Raw genomic sequence first — 16,297 nt, 5'->3', positions numbered from 1 at the left:
GAGGTGCTGTATACATGGCGGTAAGTACCATATATTTGTCTGTAAAAAATAGTAAGTAATTCCTAATTGTTGCAACTACCTAGAAACACACACAGCAAACTACAAAGTTTGCCACTTGTACAAGAAAATAAAACAGCGTATCTATGAAATAAAAACAACAAAACAAATTCCAAACGATATAAGTAATAAAACTGCACAACAAACACACACTGCTACAAAAAAGACATACAATGACAAATGCACAAAAGCTGAAGGAAAACATCACACAACAAAAATGACAAACAAAAGAACAACAAAACTCAACGAAAACAGTAAACAATACACAACAACTTAACAAAAAACACAGACAAAACAAACACCCAAGAGAACAACACTCATACAATAAAAGAGAGCACAAACGACGAAACAAGTTTAATAGTAAATGTAAATAAAACATCTTTACAGATTTCATTACACAATACACAAATTTATCCCAAACTAAAAACTGCTTTGATCTATTCATAAGCGCTGCAAGAAAATACATACCACAACTAATTACAACAATCACTAAATGCTTACTAAAAACATAAGTTCACAATTTTAGGCTCACTTACTTCCAAGAAACACGAAAGCGTAGACATAATAATAGAAATTAGCCCTGATATTATTATTCTAAGTGAAACCCTGATTTATCATAACAATAGATTTAAAATATGAAAATATATGGCAATTAGAAAAGATAAAACAACCATGATGTTAACAGAGGAATTATGTTATTATATAAAACTATATGACTTACATTAACAAAAAAATGAACCTAGAACTTCAACTGGCATGCTGCATGAAACCAGAGATTTGCGGACTTATACAACGAAACATAAACCAAATGACCACTGGGAATGACAAATACAAAAAGATCTGCCACAAAAAAACTAGAAAATCTAAAATGCAAACAACAGAAAAGTCACCAACACGACAAACCATTAATTGAACTCATAATTAACAGATACGACCGACAATTAAACACAGACGTGATACATCTACTTAACAAAGGATTCAACTTCGTAATAACACCTAGGTACATTCCAACCTTAGAAATTAATACAAGTTTAGAAGACCTAGTCAGGAGACTTGCGATACTTTCCCCAGAAAACAAAAACAAGAAAACAACTGAAAACATCAGACAGAAAGAAGACAACTTCAAAATTTTATTGACATACAACATCCAAACTTCCAAGACAAAAATTAAAAATTTTATATTTTCCAGAAACACCTAAAACATCTTAAACGATTTTTCAAAGAATTTTCTCATGAAACCATCAATATAATTTCACAAAACAGAAAGCTAACAAACAATTTCACAGAACAAGACATTAATTCCATTACAAAACAAAAGCATAAAAATTCTAAAAGCAGATAAAAGAAACGCTATAGTCATAATGAATACGAATGAATGCATCCAAAAAATGAAGAATATCCTATCAGACACATACAAATTTAAACCATTACAAACAAATCAAACAAAAACACGCGAAATGCAACTAAACAAAATACTACCAAAATTGAAAAAAGCCAACACAATTTCAAAATCACTTTAGTCCTAGCTACACAAGACCGACTCACGCACACCACAAATATAAGGCATTCCCAAGCCTCATAAACCAGATTGTCTATTATGACCAATAATGTTCACTTATGAATCGTTAAATTACAGTCTTAATAAATACATGGCATGGGCCTTCTCCAAACATGTAACATCAGCCAGATCATTCATCAAAGACTCTTTAAATTTGAAATCTAACCTATATCAACTTAATCATAAAGATTTAATGGCCAGTTTCAATGTTATATCCCTCTCTGTTATAGCCTTAGAACTCTATATCCAAAACCCTAATCCATCAATAGACATTCCCAGTGACCAATTAGGAACCCTCATAGAATTCACCACGATGAAGACAAACTTAATGTTCAACAACCACAACTACATCTAAACAAGTGGTCTAAGCTTGGGCAACCCAGTATCACCAGTTCTAGCCAATATGTTTATCACACAAGTTGAAACACAAGCAATTAACATAGCAATACATTCACCACTATACTGGTACAGATACGTAGACGACACGATTGTGGGATTCATATCTACAGAAAACACACTCAATTTTTTCAATCGCATTAACTCTGTACATCCCAACATTAACTTCACGTGTGAACAGGAAGAAAACAATCACATATTATTTCTCAACCTTAAAATTACAAGAACCGATACACAATTTAAAACAGAAGTCCACCGAAAAATCACCCATACTGGACTATACATTCCTTAGGACTCAGCACATGAAACGAAACAAACACTTAGCATACTAAGAAACCAAATAAACACAGCCATAAAACTATGTTCACCAGATAAAATTAACGACGAATTAGACAACATGAAACAATACTTCATCAACATAAATAAGTTTTCTCCATAAACCGTAGAAAACATTATATGCACACACCTAGACATAAAGCAAAATCAACTAACAAAAGCAAATATATCCCACGAATTAAAAAATCACGAAACCATATACTGCTGCATACAATATATTCTCGACATCAGCAGAAAAATAACCAATATTTGGCAAAATCTAGGAACAAAATATGACATTTCAGTTAATACCAAATTTATTTAAAAACTAGGCACAAAACTGACGTATATACTATGTAAATATTACACTGAAAAACACCACACCAACATTGTTTATAAAATACAATGTGATAACTGCCACGACTTCTGTATTGGTGAAACAAGCAGGAAAATGGAAACCAGATTCAAAGAACACAAAAAAAGTCACCTTCACACGTTTTCGAACACTGCAACTCAAATAAACACAACTTAACCATACAAAACACCCAATTACTAAATAAAGAAACAAACATAAACAAACGCAGAATTAAAGAAGCCTTGCTTACACAACAACTCAAACCCTAAATAAACCAATACAAAGAAACACCTTTATACGCATATTAATAAATATAATCAAACATCTAAGCACGCCCTCTACATTCCTAAACTCAGTTAAACATCCCTCTTCAAACACATAGTCAGCTATCGGTCAGTTACCTCCTTCTTTCTTTGTGAACCTGACCATCACCGAAGTAGGTCGAAACGTTGTTCACTCCTCTACATAAAAATTTTTACAACCCAAACCAGCCGTTTTTACATGTATATTTTTTTCTACAAGTGGGATTTCTCATTATCACTGATTGATATCCTGCTAGATAACCATTCAATTATAACAGAAGCAGGTATTTATTGTTCACCAACCAAATGTATTGACATAAACCTATTCCACAATATCTTTTCCCACAACCATATAAAATTGTAATAGGTGATCTGAATGGTGAATATAAAAACTTTGGACGTAAATCCACCAACACAAACGGAAGACATCTATTGCAATTCATTGATGAAAATAATATAGCCGTAATAAACGACAGTACACCTACGCATACTACGTACGCTATAAATACAAGAGATATCTTAGACTTCTGCCTCACATTCTTTAATATCAAACAAAAGTTATTAAATTTAATGTGAGAAAAGATGTTGACAGTGATCTTCTTCCAATATGGTGTACCTTCGATCTCGATCCCCATAAAGATGTAACCTTTAAACAAGACAAATTCAACTACAATTAAACTAATTGCCAAGAATATCAGAAAGAATTAGACAACATATTACCAGAAAATGTTGAGCATACAGCCAACAACAAAGAAAAGTTGATAGTTATAGTCAAATAATCACAGAGTGCCTATTTATTGACACTCACCTTTACAATTCGTAAATCTTGTTACGAGATTTTGACCGAAAAATTGAAAATGCACCGCGTTGCTGTGTACCTTTGTGCGTAATTCAACACAACAACAAACACAAAACAACATTTTCCCAATCAATACTAACTACAATAACACCAATAACATAAATGACTATAATAATGTAATGTTTACCAAAAATTTACATTAACAGAACTCAAACAAGCAGCTAAGAATACCAAAAACAAATCACCAGAAACTGACGGCAAACAAACAATTATCTTCAAAAAAGGCACTTTGAAATTATTTGATCATCTATAAGCAATTTTTCATTTATCCTTTTACCATGGTTACTCTGGGAAGTAAGCTTATACATTCATGTTTCATAAAGAAGGTATACCAGCCAATAAACCAAACAGTTATCGACCAATCAGCCAAACTGGAGTCATTATAAAATATACTACTTAGGACAGCATATATAGTACCCAAAACCACTTCAAAGTTTATGCATAAATATTCAAATACACAAACAATAGTAGATAGATCCTACCTAGTAAAATAAAATATTTCGGTAAAATTTGGAGAAAAAGTGAACTATTGTGCGAACTCGATAGGTATTGCATACGAGGTCTGTTCAAAAAATACGCGGACTGTTTGAATTGCGCGGCTCCAGTTGGTTCCAGTGGAATCCACATGCTGTCGCTAGGTTTGCACAGAACAGCTGATTACGACGCCATTTCCCGATTGCAGATATCTTCATTTGTGTATTAGCTACGCGGTTTTAAGTGAAGTGCGATTTTTTCGTTTGGCGGATTTCAGAATGAATGAGCTGAAGGAGCAACGACTTGCTGTGAAAATTTGTGTTAAACTTGGAAAATCTGCGACTGAAACTTTTGCTATGCTTAACACGGCTTACGGTGATGTTGCTATGAAGCGTACGGCATGTTTCAAGTGGCATGAACGTTTTAAGGATGGTCGACAGTCCATTGAAGATGATGAGCGTCCTGGACGTCCTTCCACGTCAATTGACGACCCACACGTCGACACCCTGGTGCGGGAAAATCGACGTCTGACTGTTTGGGAGCTTGCTGAAGAGTTTGGGATATCAGTTGGATCTTGTTACGAGATTTTGACCGAAAAATTGAAGATGCACCGCGTTGCTGCGAAATTTGTGCCTCAGAACTCGTGCGTTTTTGGCCAAACACTCGATCACTGTTCTCCCCCCCCTACTCACCTGACCTTGCTCCTTGCAATGTTTCCTTGTTCCCCAAACTCAAAAGACCCTTGAAAGAAAGAAAATTTGAGACGATTCCCGAGATTAAGGCAAATGCGACGAAGGAGCTGGAGGACATTACAAAAGAAGCGTACCAGGACTGTTTCAACAAGTGGAAACACCGTTGGGATAAGTGTGTGCGTTGGGGAGGAGAGTACCTTGAAGGGGTCCCAGACCTGTAACTTTTAAATAAAGTACATTTTGTTTTATGACGTCAGTCCGAGTATTTTTTGAACAGCTTTCGTATGTGATAAAGATAGTCCTAAACACCTCTCCCCGATTATTTGACAAAATAGATTATTAACATAAAATTATTTTAAAAATAAAGAAATAATGAAAATAAATAAATAAAAATAAAACAAGTATGTGTGTTTTCTTATCACAAAGCCACAAGGGGCTATCTGCTTAGCCGATCAAGGGAAATCGAATCCCTGGTTTTAGCGGTTTTGTTTAAATCCGAAGACACACCGCTATACTAGCGGGAGGGAAGCAAAAATAATATATATATACATACATAATAATAATAATAAATACTATAATAAAACCATGCCACCTATGAGCGAGACATTAGTGAAGGAACTGATAGTCCAAAATACATGGACATTACCCCGAAGGGGGTCTGAGTAAATATGGGTTACTCTAATCCTCATTTAATAATTTTTAATATACTAAACATTTCACTCTAACAAGGAAAAAAAAAAGAGGAAGAGGTCCGGTGCAACTGACCTTCCTGGGTACACATACATATATACCCAAACGTTCAATCCATATGCACATATAATTTCCAGCCCAAATCTAGGGGCTCACAGAAAGTAAAAAAACAGGGTTGGAAGTAGTGTCTACATTATGTTTTCGAAAAAAAAATTCTGTTTGTCCTCCATGTCTACAGCATTTATCGATTTTAATGAAGTCAAACTAGAGATTTATATTAATTCAAGAATTTTATAATAGATATATCCAAAACAGGATTATTCTTCAAGTAGTTTTGGAAATATTGATTTCCACAAGCCGTACAAAATTAATAGGAGCAGAGAAAACTCAGCTTAATTTTTTGAATAACAATGTTGGTTGTATTTACCATTGAAGCAGAACGCTTTTACAGACGTGGTCAGGTGGCTAAGGCAGTCAAATCGTAATCTGAGGGTCACGAGTTCGAATACCCAATACACCAAACACGCTCGCCCTTTCAGCCGTGGAGTGTATTAAGGTTACGGTCAATTCCACTCTTCATTGGTTAGGGAGTAGCCAAAGAGTTGACGGTTGTTGGTGATAACTCGTTGCCTTCCCTCTAGTTTAACACTACTAACATTACACAAGTACAAAAAAATTTCTATATTGTTTCTAACTCATCTTATCTGTCTAAAATATCCACTTTATATTGTTGGACTCTTTTCGTAACTTGGCATTTTTGCATATTGACAATGAATTTTTATAGATGATATATATTATTCTGAACAATAAAAGTGTAATCGAAATTTCTAATATTATAACTTCAACAATGCCAAAATCTCTGTTATGAAACAAGTTACGCCTCTCAGTTCAATATTATAAATTATTAGATAACTGAAATACAACTTATTAGCTGTATATATCATACATAATGATATCCTATAACTGTATATAGGATACATATTGCTATCCTTTAATTTTATATGAGTTATCACTTTGAAGTGATTCCTTTGTACTCCAAATTAGGAACGGTTATACGCAAATTTCATGTGTATAGTTTTACGCAAAATTTTCCTACTTCCTCTCCATCTTCTTAGTAGTGTAGGTAATTGTCCAGAGGTTTCAGATTACAAATTAATATAACTTTATCCGAACTGCGTATAATTAAACATAAATCTAAAAAATATTTCATCTTGGGATTGGTAGTTACTTTATTCTGAAATATTTCACAGAAATCTAAACTTGAAATACAGTCTTGACCACAATGTTTATATATTTTGCAACGAATAGGATAGTTATTATTAAGATGGAATATAAATAAACTTAATATGTCAAGCTGAGAAACATTGTATTAAACATCTAAATATATAATCTGTATAATGAGACAAGTTCTAGTCCTGCAGAAAGATGTGTAATTCAGAACTTTACCTATCAAAACAAAGCCTTACCAAAACAAAATAAAATATCAAGTTATTATCAAGAGCGTTTATAATCTTATATCAGTTCATATTTAACATAAAGTACTTGGTCCTCCTCTTATTCTACTCACCTCCAAAGATGACGTGGCATGCTGTCGATGAGGTTATTGATATAAACCACTGTGATTTCATCCCAATTTGTCACTAGAAAGTGGTGTAACTCAGCTACAGTAGCTGGTTGTGGTTAGAAATTTTAAGGCTCAGTTCTGCCCAGCAGTTGTCAATGAAATTACAACCTGGAGACTTTGATGGCCATGCCATTATTGTTACGTTCTTCCAGTCGAGATAATCCTGTACAGTACAAGCAGTGTGGGCATTGGCATTGTCATCCTGGATCACAAATTATTGCTAAACCTTTCCCTAGCATATGGCAGAAATATTGTCTTCACATTATGCCTTTAGAAGGCACCATTGGTGTTTCTCCGGAAGATATGAAGAGTGGTTTATCTCCCATAATCAATAACTGCTCAAACATGTTATGCGTTACATCCCTTAGGAAACAGTCTACCCACATTTGTTTTCCAGGCAAACAATGAACACGAATCCTACCACCAGCTTTAACAAGCCACAAACAAGACTCTTCTGAAAAGATGACATGTCACCAGTGTGATAACTGTAAGTTGGCATGTCGCCAGTGTCATAACAGTAAGTTGGCATGCTGTTTTGGCTAAGTAGCACGGCGAGAGCTGTGAATTCTGGTTAATATCGGTTTTCAGACAACCGTTCTTGCAAAATAATCTTGTTTAGTCGGCTTCCTATCCAAGTTGTTTTGAATACCCTGTAATAAACGTGTTCATGCCATTCCTATCTTAATGGGTTGCAAGACTTCTTTTAACCTTGATGTGTTAAAATGACCAAAATACGATAATCTCAGGTAACAATTTCCGACGTTTACCACTATACTTTTTTGAAACAGCGTTTCCTGTAATCCGAGACGTTCTAGGATTCTGGAAACAGTACACTGAGGTGTTCTGAAAATTTCAGTTTGCTTCATACCATTTTTGAACAGTCGAACAATTTGACGATCTATAATTTCTGGCGCGTGTGGACTCCATCCACACCAAGCACAGATAAATTGTATGAACGAAGCTTTAAATTATTTCACAAAAGATTATACCAAAAACAAACTCTTTTATACCAAACAGATATGTGTGTGTTCTTCTTATAGTAAAACCACATCGGACTATCTGCCGAGCCCACCGTTGTGAATCCGGAGACTTACCGGGGTACTAGCGGGAGGCACAGATTCTCATAACAACTTATATAGACCAGAAAAACAACTCGTGTATATTTATCCGGTCACATCTATCTTCTCTGTTACTGCTTGGACATTTACTTAGTAACTACCCCATACATGTAAACAATGACATTAATATTTAACAGTATACAAACAAACAAACATCTTGGACAAAGTTGTGAATATTTAACATCTTATTGTTTCAAGAGATATAAACAACTGGAAGATAACTTCCGAAACGGAAAAAAAAGCAAGTAGAACTTTGTCTATAAACTCTGTTTCGTTACATTTTAATGTAAAATTCAAAAACATGGAAAGCTATTTCAGTTCACTGCATCTATCGATATTTTGAAGCTCATAATACAACATCAGTATTTAAAATAATTTTAACTAATGCACTATCTTACTTATATAAATAAACAAACCTTCAAGCGATATTTTATATTAATCTAAATAAACACAAATAAAGAAATTGCTATAAAGACCTGCATCCTTTAACTTAATATATTTTTGTTTGATCAGGCACTATTAAGCAGAACAGAGTGAACTCATAACCACTACTTTTTTCCATATCATTAGTTCATTCTTCATAAATAATGCAATCCAGCCGCTAATGAGGGCCCAAAATATTTGTCAAACACAGGGAAGAAGGTTAAAAGTACAGAAATCAATTACCGGTTTTTTAAATTAGCAGCCTCAAAGTAAATTATAAATTTATAATTAATTCAGCTGCTATTTTTCACTGGTAATCTCAGACTCATTTGACCAGTTAAAACACTCAATTCTTAATCTCAGGATCGCTGTTGTTCTTGTTCTTGTTCTTTTGAATTAAGCACAAAGCTACACAATGGGCAATCTGTGTTCTGCCCACCACGGATATCGAAACCCATATTTTAGCGTTGTAAGTCCGCAGACATACCGCCGAGCCACTGGGGGCCTTCGGGGTCGCAGGTTCGAATCCCCGTTACACCAAATATGCTCGCCCTTTTAACATTGGGGCAGTTATAACGTGATAGATATATAATTCAAACTGTTAAAATTTTATAGTTGATTCCTTCTTTCACTTCCCCCGCTAATACAACGGTATGTCTACGGACTTACAAAGATAAAGTCAGGGGTTCGATTCACCTCAGTAGGTTCAGCAGAGAGTCCGATGTGGCTTTGTAATAAGAAAATGCAAACTCCGTCTCTCGTTTATCAGGCTACCCTTACTTACGAAACATCAAAGTTTAAAAGTATCTAAATCGATTAAAAAGTTTATGCGTTCAGAAGGTGTTTCAGATTATCAATAAAACTATTGATATAATTATACCTTAATCAGTTTACTTCAACAAATAACTAAAACTTTTTCCGTGTTATTCTTCTGCTTCGTAATAGTAACAAAATTAAGTGAAAAATGATATCACAATGATATCAATATACTAGATTTACTTACCATTACAGAATATCACTTTTATTAAATATGGTCGTTATAGTTCTAAAAATATTTCTTCATTAAAAATTACCGCTCTCAGATCGGAATGTCTATAAAGATAATTCATTTCTTAGGAATTTTACCACCGACTTTTTTTCTTGCCGAAAACGTTTATTCCGGCGACGCACGTGCAAGATGACACGACAAACTCCACGAACAGAAACCAAAGACCGCCTGAAGGAGTCACCTGAAGGAATAACCCATTCGCACAACTCTACACTAATGTGTTGTCTTCCGGGCCAGTCATTAGAATTTAAAATGTCACATAAAGGACGCTTACCGTTGCAATTTGTACTGTTGTGACGTCAGTAAAAAAAGGTGCTCGTGCCATAAATCACGAGCATAATTATGTACTTTGAAGGCTGTAACACCATAAAATATATAAATTTGAAAAGCAATAAATAAAAAAACCAATTGGCTACTCTTAATTCTTGTTTTATTCGTTCTTGAAGCAGAACGCTTTCCGAGACGTGGTCAATTGTTGAAGCAGTCGAATCGTAATCTGAGGGTCAGGGGTTCGAATCCCCGTTACACCACACATGTTCGCCCTTTCAGTGGCGGGACCGTTATGATGTGATAAATCAATCCCATTATTCGTTGGTAAAAGAGTAGCCTAAAGTTGTCGGTGGTTGGTGATGACAAGCTGAACTTCCCTCTAGTCTTACACTGCTAAATTAGAGACGGCTACCGCAGATAGCCCTCATGTAGTTTGCGAGAAATTCGAAACAAACAAGCAATTCTAAACAACGAGATCAGTGTCAGATACATTTTGGAACAAGATCAGTAAAAACTGTTAATTGGAAAAGGAGGAATAGGGACCATTAAAAGAATGCAGAAAAACGTTGAATCCAAATGTAAATATTATATTTTCCAGCCAAAAACTAGGGGTTCTAAGAAAGTAAAGAAACAAGGCTGGAAGTGGTGTCTACATTATGTTTTCGAACAAAAAATTTCTATTTTCACTCCATATATACAGCGTTTATCAATTTTGGTAAAGTCAAACTAGGGATTTATATTAATTTAAGTATTTTATAGTAGATATATCACCAACCAAATGTATTGACATAAACCTATTCCACAACATCTTTCCCACAACCAAAATATAATTGTAATAGGTGATCTAAATAGTAAACGTAAAAACTTTGGCATAAATCCACAAACACAAATGGAGGACACCTATTGCAATTCATTGATGAAATAGCATCGCCCCAATAAAGGACAGTGAACCTACGCATACCACGCATGCTACAAATACAAGTGACATCTTTAATATTAAAAAAAAAGTTATTAAATTTTAACGTGGGAAAAGATGTTGACAGTGTTCTTCTACCAATATGGTGTACTTTCGATCTCGCCCCCCCCCATAAAAATATAACCTTTAAAGAAGACAAATTCGACTAGAAAGAAGCTAATTGGCAAAAATGTGAGTAAGAATTAGACAACATATTACCAGAAAATGTTGAGCATACAGCCAACAACAAAGTAGAATTTGATAGCTGTAGTCAAATAATCACGAAGTGCCTACTAAAAGCAGCAAATAGCTACAAATAACGCATGGAAATCAAACAAACAACTAATAACACTCATAAAACAACGAAGACAATTAAGAAGATAGTTCATGGCAACAAGAGATAAAGAAATCAAAACACAACTAAACAGTATCAGAAATAAAATCAGAGCAGAAATTAAATTGTTAAAACAAGAAAAATGGGACAATTTCTGCTGCAAACTAAATGGAAAAACCGACCCTAGAGAGCTTTGGTCGCACCTAAAAAAGACTCACTAAAGAAGCCACAACAAGAAAATACCCAACATAAGAACAAAATAACACATTAGCACACACCAACAAAGAAAACCCAGAAGCTTTCAGACAACAACTACAAAACACTTTCAAAACACAACGACCCAGACGTGAACACCTATTTTTTCAATACAGTAAATAATTATGTAACAAATAACACAGAATTATACAAACCATATTTCCTAGTCAATATTAACAACAATAACACCAATAACATAAATGACTTTTACAATCTACTGCTAACCAGAAAAATAACATTAGCAAATCTACGGGCTCTCAGAAAAGAAACAAGGCTGAAAGTAGTGTCCACATTATGTTTTCGAACAAAAAATTCTTTTTTCCCTCCATGTTTACAGCATTTATCAACTTTAGTAAAGTCAAATTTTTGATTGATATTAATTTTAGAATTTTATAATAGATATATCAAAAACAGGGTTATACTTCAAGCAGTTTGGGAAATATTGATTTCCACACGCTGTATAAAATTAATAGGAGCAGAGAAAACGAAGCTTACATTTTTAAATAACAATGTCGCTTTTATTGAAAATTTAAATTTTATGAAAAATAATGTATCGTCATATTTATCGTAAAATAAAATTATGTTATTTTGTTCAATTGCAGGTGATGAAAATAAGAGTATCCGTCAAGTTCAAGATATACAAGCCACCAGTGAGGTTCGAACTCACGACTCCTGGTTTACAAGACCAGTGCTCTACCCCTGAGCTATGATGGCGCGTACACATCGTTTAAAACGCATTATTTCTCTTTAATCTTATACAGTATATTGAATATTCGCTTATCGTTCAGTGGATTATTTTAGCATTGCTAAAACAGTCACATGTAAAGAAAATATAATATTAAGAACACCTCTTCGACAACATTTTCAACAGTAAGGTATTGTACTGTTTTCTACTCTGTTCAGTGTATAAAAGTTGTTGTTTTAAATTACGCATAAAGATACACCGCGGACTATCTGTGCTCTACCCACAATGGGTATCGAAACCCGGTTTTTATTATCGTAAGTCAGCAGATATTCGGCTGTGCAACTAGTGGAGGTGGCAAACACAGTAGTTCCATTGTGTTTGCTTTTCTCCAAACACAGCATAAAGAAAGCATTTATTTGAATTTTATTCTTTAGATTTTTCTACACATAAATATCAACCTGCCACCTGTGTGAAGAATGTTTTTGAAACATTAATAAATCATCATTGAAAATGGTGGTACACGAATATATCTGTTTACGAAGGTGGTCATCTGATCAAAAAGTACAGCCATATATCATAAAATAAACCATCTTAAAAACCGAAGAAACCGGTACTAATCCTTTTATAGACATTTATTTGTGAGACTCTTATGATATACATAATTTTTTCACAAATTATTTAACAAGATAATTAAAACAGAAAAACCTTAACACTTTTCCCAAGCGACAGGAACACCGAAGATCAATAGAATATTCTTTCTTCGAATCTACTTTCTCATTTAGGAGTTACAATAGAAATAATATTCATTTAAACTAAAGTTGTTGTGTCTGAGCTTTAATTATATTAGAATATCAATATTGCAATTATTTAGTTGTGTTATATGCATCGCTTGAATAAAATGCAAGGTACTTATCTCAACACATATCCAACCTACATATTTTTCTCTATAAATTATATGTTTAAAAAAACAATCGTACAGTGCTATAAGGAGCAGTAGTAGAGTACTGGTCTAGTAACCTAAATGTTGTAAGTGCTATCCTTCCAGTTGGATTTCATATTTTCAAATTCAAACTATTACAATTTAGTCGTGGATTTCTTCTCTCGTTTGTTTAAAAATATCAAAATCGATGAAAATGTTTATGTGGTTAGAAGGTATTTGAAATAATTCAATTAAATTATCGACATAGTTATACTAAGGAAAAACATTAATGAATTTAATTGAACAAATAACTAAAACTTTTTTCTGAGTTATTCTTCTGCTTCGTAATTGTAACTATATTTAATTATGAATGATATCGCAATAATATCAAAATACGAGATTTTCTTGCATGTTGAAGTTATAGTTATAAAGACATTTCTTTATTAAAAATTATCGCTCTCAGATCGGAATGTCTATGAAGATAATTAATTTTCTTAGAAATTTTACCACCGACTTTTTTCTTGCGAAAACTTTTATTCTGGTGACGCGCGGGTAAGATGACACGGCAAACACGACGAACAGGAACCAAAGACCGCCTGAAAAGGTCACTTTGTAGTAACCATTCGCACAATTCTACATTAATGTGTTGTCTACCAGCCAGTCATTAGAAACTAAAATGCCACATAAGGGACACCTACCGTTGCAATTTGTACTCTTTTGACGTCACTAAAAAAGGTGCTCATGCCATAAATCACTAACATAATTATGTACTCTGGAAATAACACCATATGACATATAAATTTGAAAAGCAATAAATAAAAACAGTTGGCTACACTTAATTTCAGTTTTATTCACTCTTGAAGCAGAAAGCTTTCAGAGGCGTGGTCAGGTGGTTACGACAGTCGAATCGTAATCTGAGGGTCACGAGTTCGAATCCCCGTTACTCTAAACATGCTCGTCCTTTTAGCGGTCGGGCCGTTATAATGTGATAGGTCAATCCCACTATTCATTGGTAAAAGAGTAGCTAAAGAGTTGGCGGTGGTTGGTGATGACTAGTTGCCTTCCCTCTAGTTTTACACTGCTAAATTATAAACGGCTAGCACAGATAGCCCACGGGTAGATTTGTGCGAAATTCAAAAAACAAACAAAAAAGTTTTTTTATTCCGTTTTTTCCCTCGGGTAATTTTGATCTTATTCATTGAAACTGTAAGGTATTATGTGAAGAACAATGTATCGCCATATTCATTCTAACATAATTTTATGTTATTTAGCTCAATTGCAGGCAATAGAAGTATAATCATTCGTCTCGTTTAAGATATACAAACCACCAGTGAGGTTCGAACTCATGACCGCTGGTTTACGAAACCAGTGCTTTACCTCTAAGTTATGATAGCTTGTTATTTCGTTTGTAAAACATATAATTTATTTATGAAACTATACAGTATGTTTAATATTAACTTATCGTTCAAACTATTAATATAGCATTGTTAAAACAATCACACGTGTAAAATATAATATTAATAACATTTCTTCAACAACATTTTCAAAGGTAAGGTACTGAACAGTTTTCTCTTCTGTTCAGGAATATAATTTGTAAATTAATCGGGGACAGGTGTTTTGTACTATCTTCATCATATATACAATACCTGACGAGTACGCATAATAGTTCATTTTTTCTCCAACTTTTTTCGAAATATTTTATTGTAGTATGTAGGAGCCTACATAGGTCTATATATGTTTTGTATATTTTGAGGATGTTTTCAACTGTTACTCCATTGTTTTTGCCAGTTAGATTCCTACCATAGTTTGTTCTTCGCCAAATTTTTGTTTTTGTATTATTTATGTGGTTTGTCCATGTAAGTTTAGAATCATACGTTAATCCTAGAAATTTTGTTGATGTAGTAGTCTGGAGAAGTGTTCCATTCATAAAAATCTGTAGTTGTACCTTTTGACATTTCGTTCACTTTGAATATATGAGTTGTAGAGTTTTTGCTGTGTTTATTTTGATTCAAAACATTTGGCAGTATTCGCATACTCTGTTTAGTTCCGATCGTATATTTGTGGTTACTATTGCTGGTGTTGGGACACTTTTCCAGTTTGCTAAAAAGTGTAGGCAAGTAACAGAGCAGATTGCTTGTTAGTTTAGAGTTTAACACAACTATAGTATAAAACAATAACAACAACAAAAATTGCTTAATTTAGTTTCATTTATAAACTAGCAAAATCATAGTGCAATAAGGTTTCAGGAATAATCTAAATCACTTATTTAGGTTTGACCCTTTTTATCATTCTTAACCGACTATCTTTACTAGTAAGTTAAGGCCCGGCATGGCCAGGTGGATTAAGGCGTTCGACTCATAATCTGAGGGTCGCGAGTTCGAACCCCTTTCGCAACAAACATGCTCGGCTTTTCAGCCTTGGGGGCGTTATAATGTTAGGGTCAATCTCACTATTTGTTGGTAAAAGAGTAGCCCAAGAGTTGGCGGTGGGTGGTGATGACTAGCCGCCTTCCCTCTAGTCTTACACTGCTAAATTAGGGACGGCTAGCACAGATAGCCCTCGAGTAGCTTTGTGAGAAATTCCAAAAACCAAACCAAACCGTTTTCCACAAACATTAGCTTATTATAGTCATTTATGTTATTCGTGTTATTGTTGTTGATATTGACTGGGAAATTTGGTTTGTATAATTCTGTATTAATATGATATGATCGTTTACTGTATTGTAAAAATAGGTTTTCACGCCTGTGTCGTTGTGTTTTGAAAGTGTTTTGCAGTTCTTGTCTGAAGGCTTCTGCTTTTTCTTTCTTGGTGTGTGCTAATGTGTTATTTTATTCTCGTGTTGGTTATTTTTTTTTTGTGGTATCTTTGGTTCCTCTTTGTAACTGCGATCGAAACGTTCTAGGATCGGTTTTTTTTCGCTTAGTTATCCCATTTTTCTGGCCTCATTTTTTTTCCAGATACTGTTTAT

General features: G+C 34.0%; 1 non-coding gene across 1 annotated transcript; it reads right to left on the bottom strand.

Moving 5' to 3' along the window:
• Positions 1 to 12,367: 12,367 nt before the first annotated feature.
• TRNAT-UGU (transfer RNA threonine (anticodon UGU)) lies at positions 12,368 to 12,439 on the bottom strand. The gene has a single exon. It is a non-coding gene; the product is annotated as a tRNA-Thr (tRNA).
• Between the last annotated feature and the right edge of the window lie 3,858 nt (positions 12,440 to 16,297).

This window comes from Tachypleus tridentatus, chromosome 1 (assembly GCF_004210375.1).
Source record: "Tachypleus tridentatus isolate NWPU-2018 chromosome 1, ASM421037v1, whole genome shotgun sequence".
Classification (NCBI taxonomy): domain Eukaryota; kingdom Metazoa; phylum Arthropoda; class Merostomata; order Xiphosura; family Limulidae; genus Tachypleus; species Tachypleus tridentatus.
The sequence above is the reverse complement of the archived record's forward strand: the minus strand, read 5'-3'. Positions and strand labels throughout refer to the sequence as shown.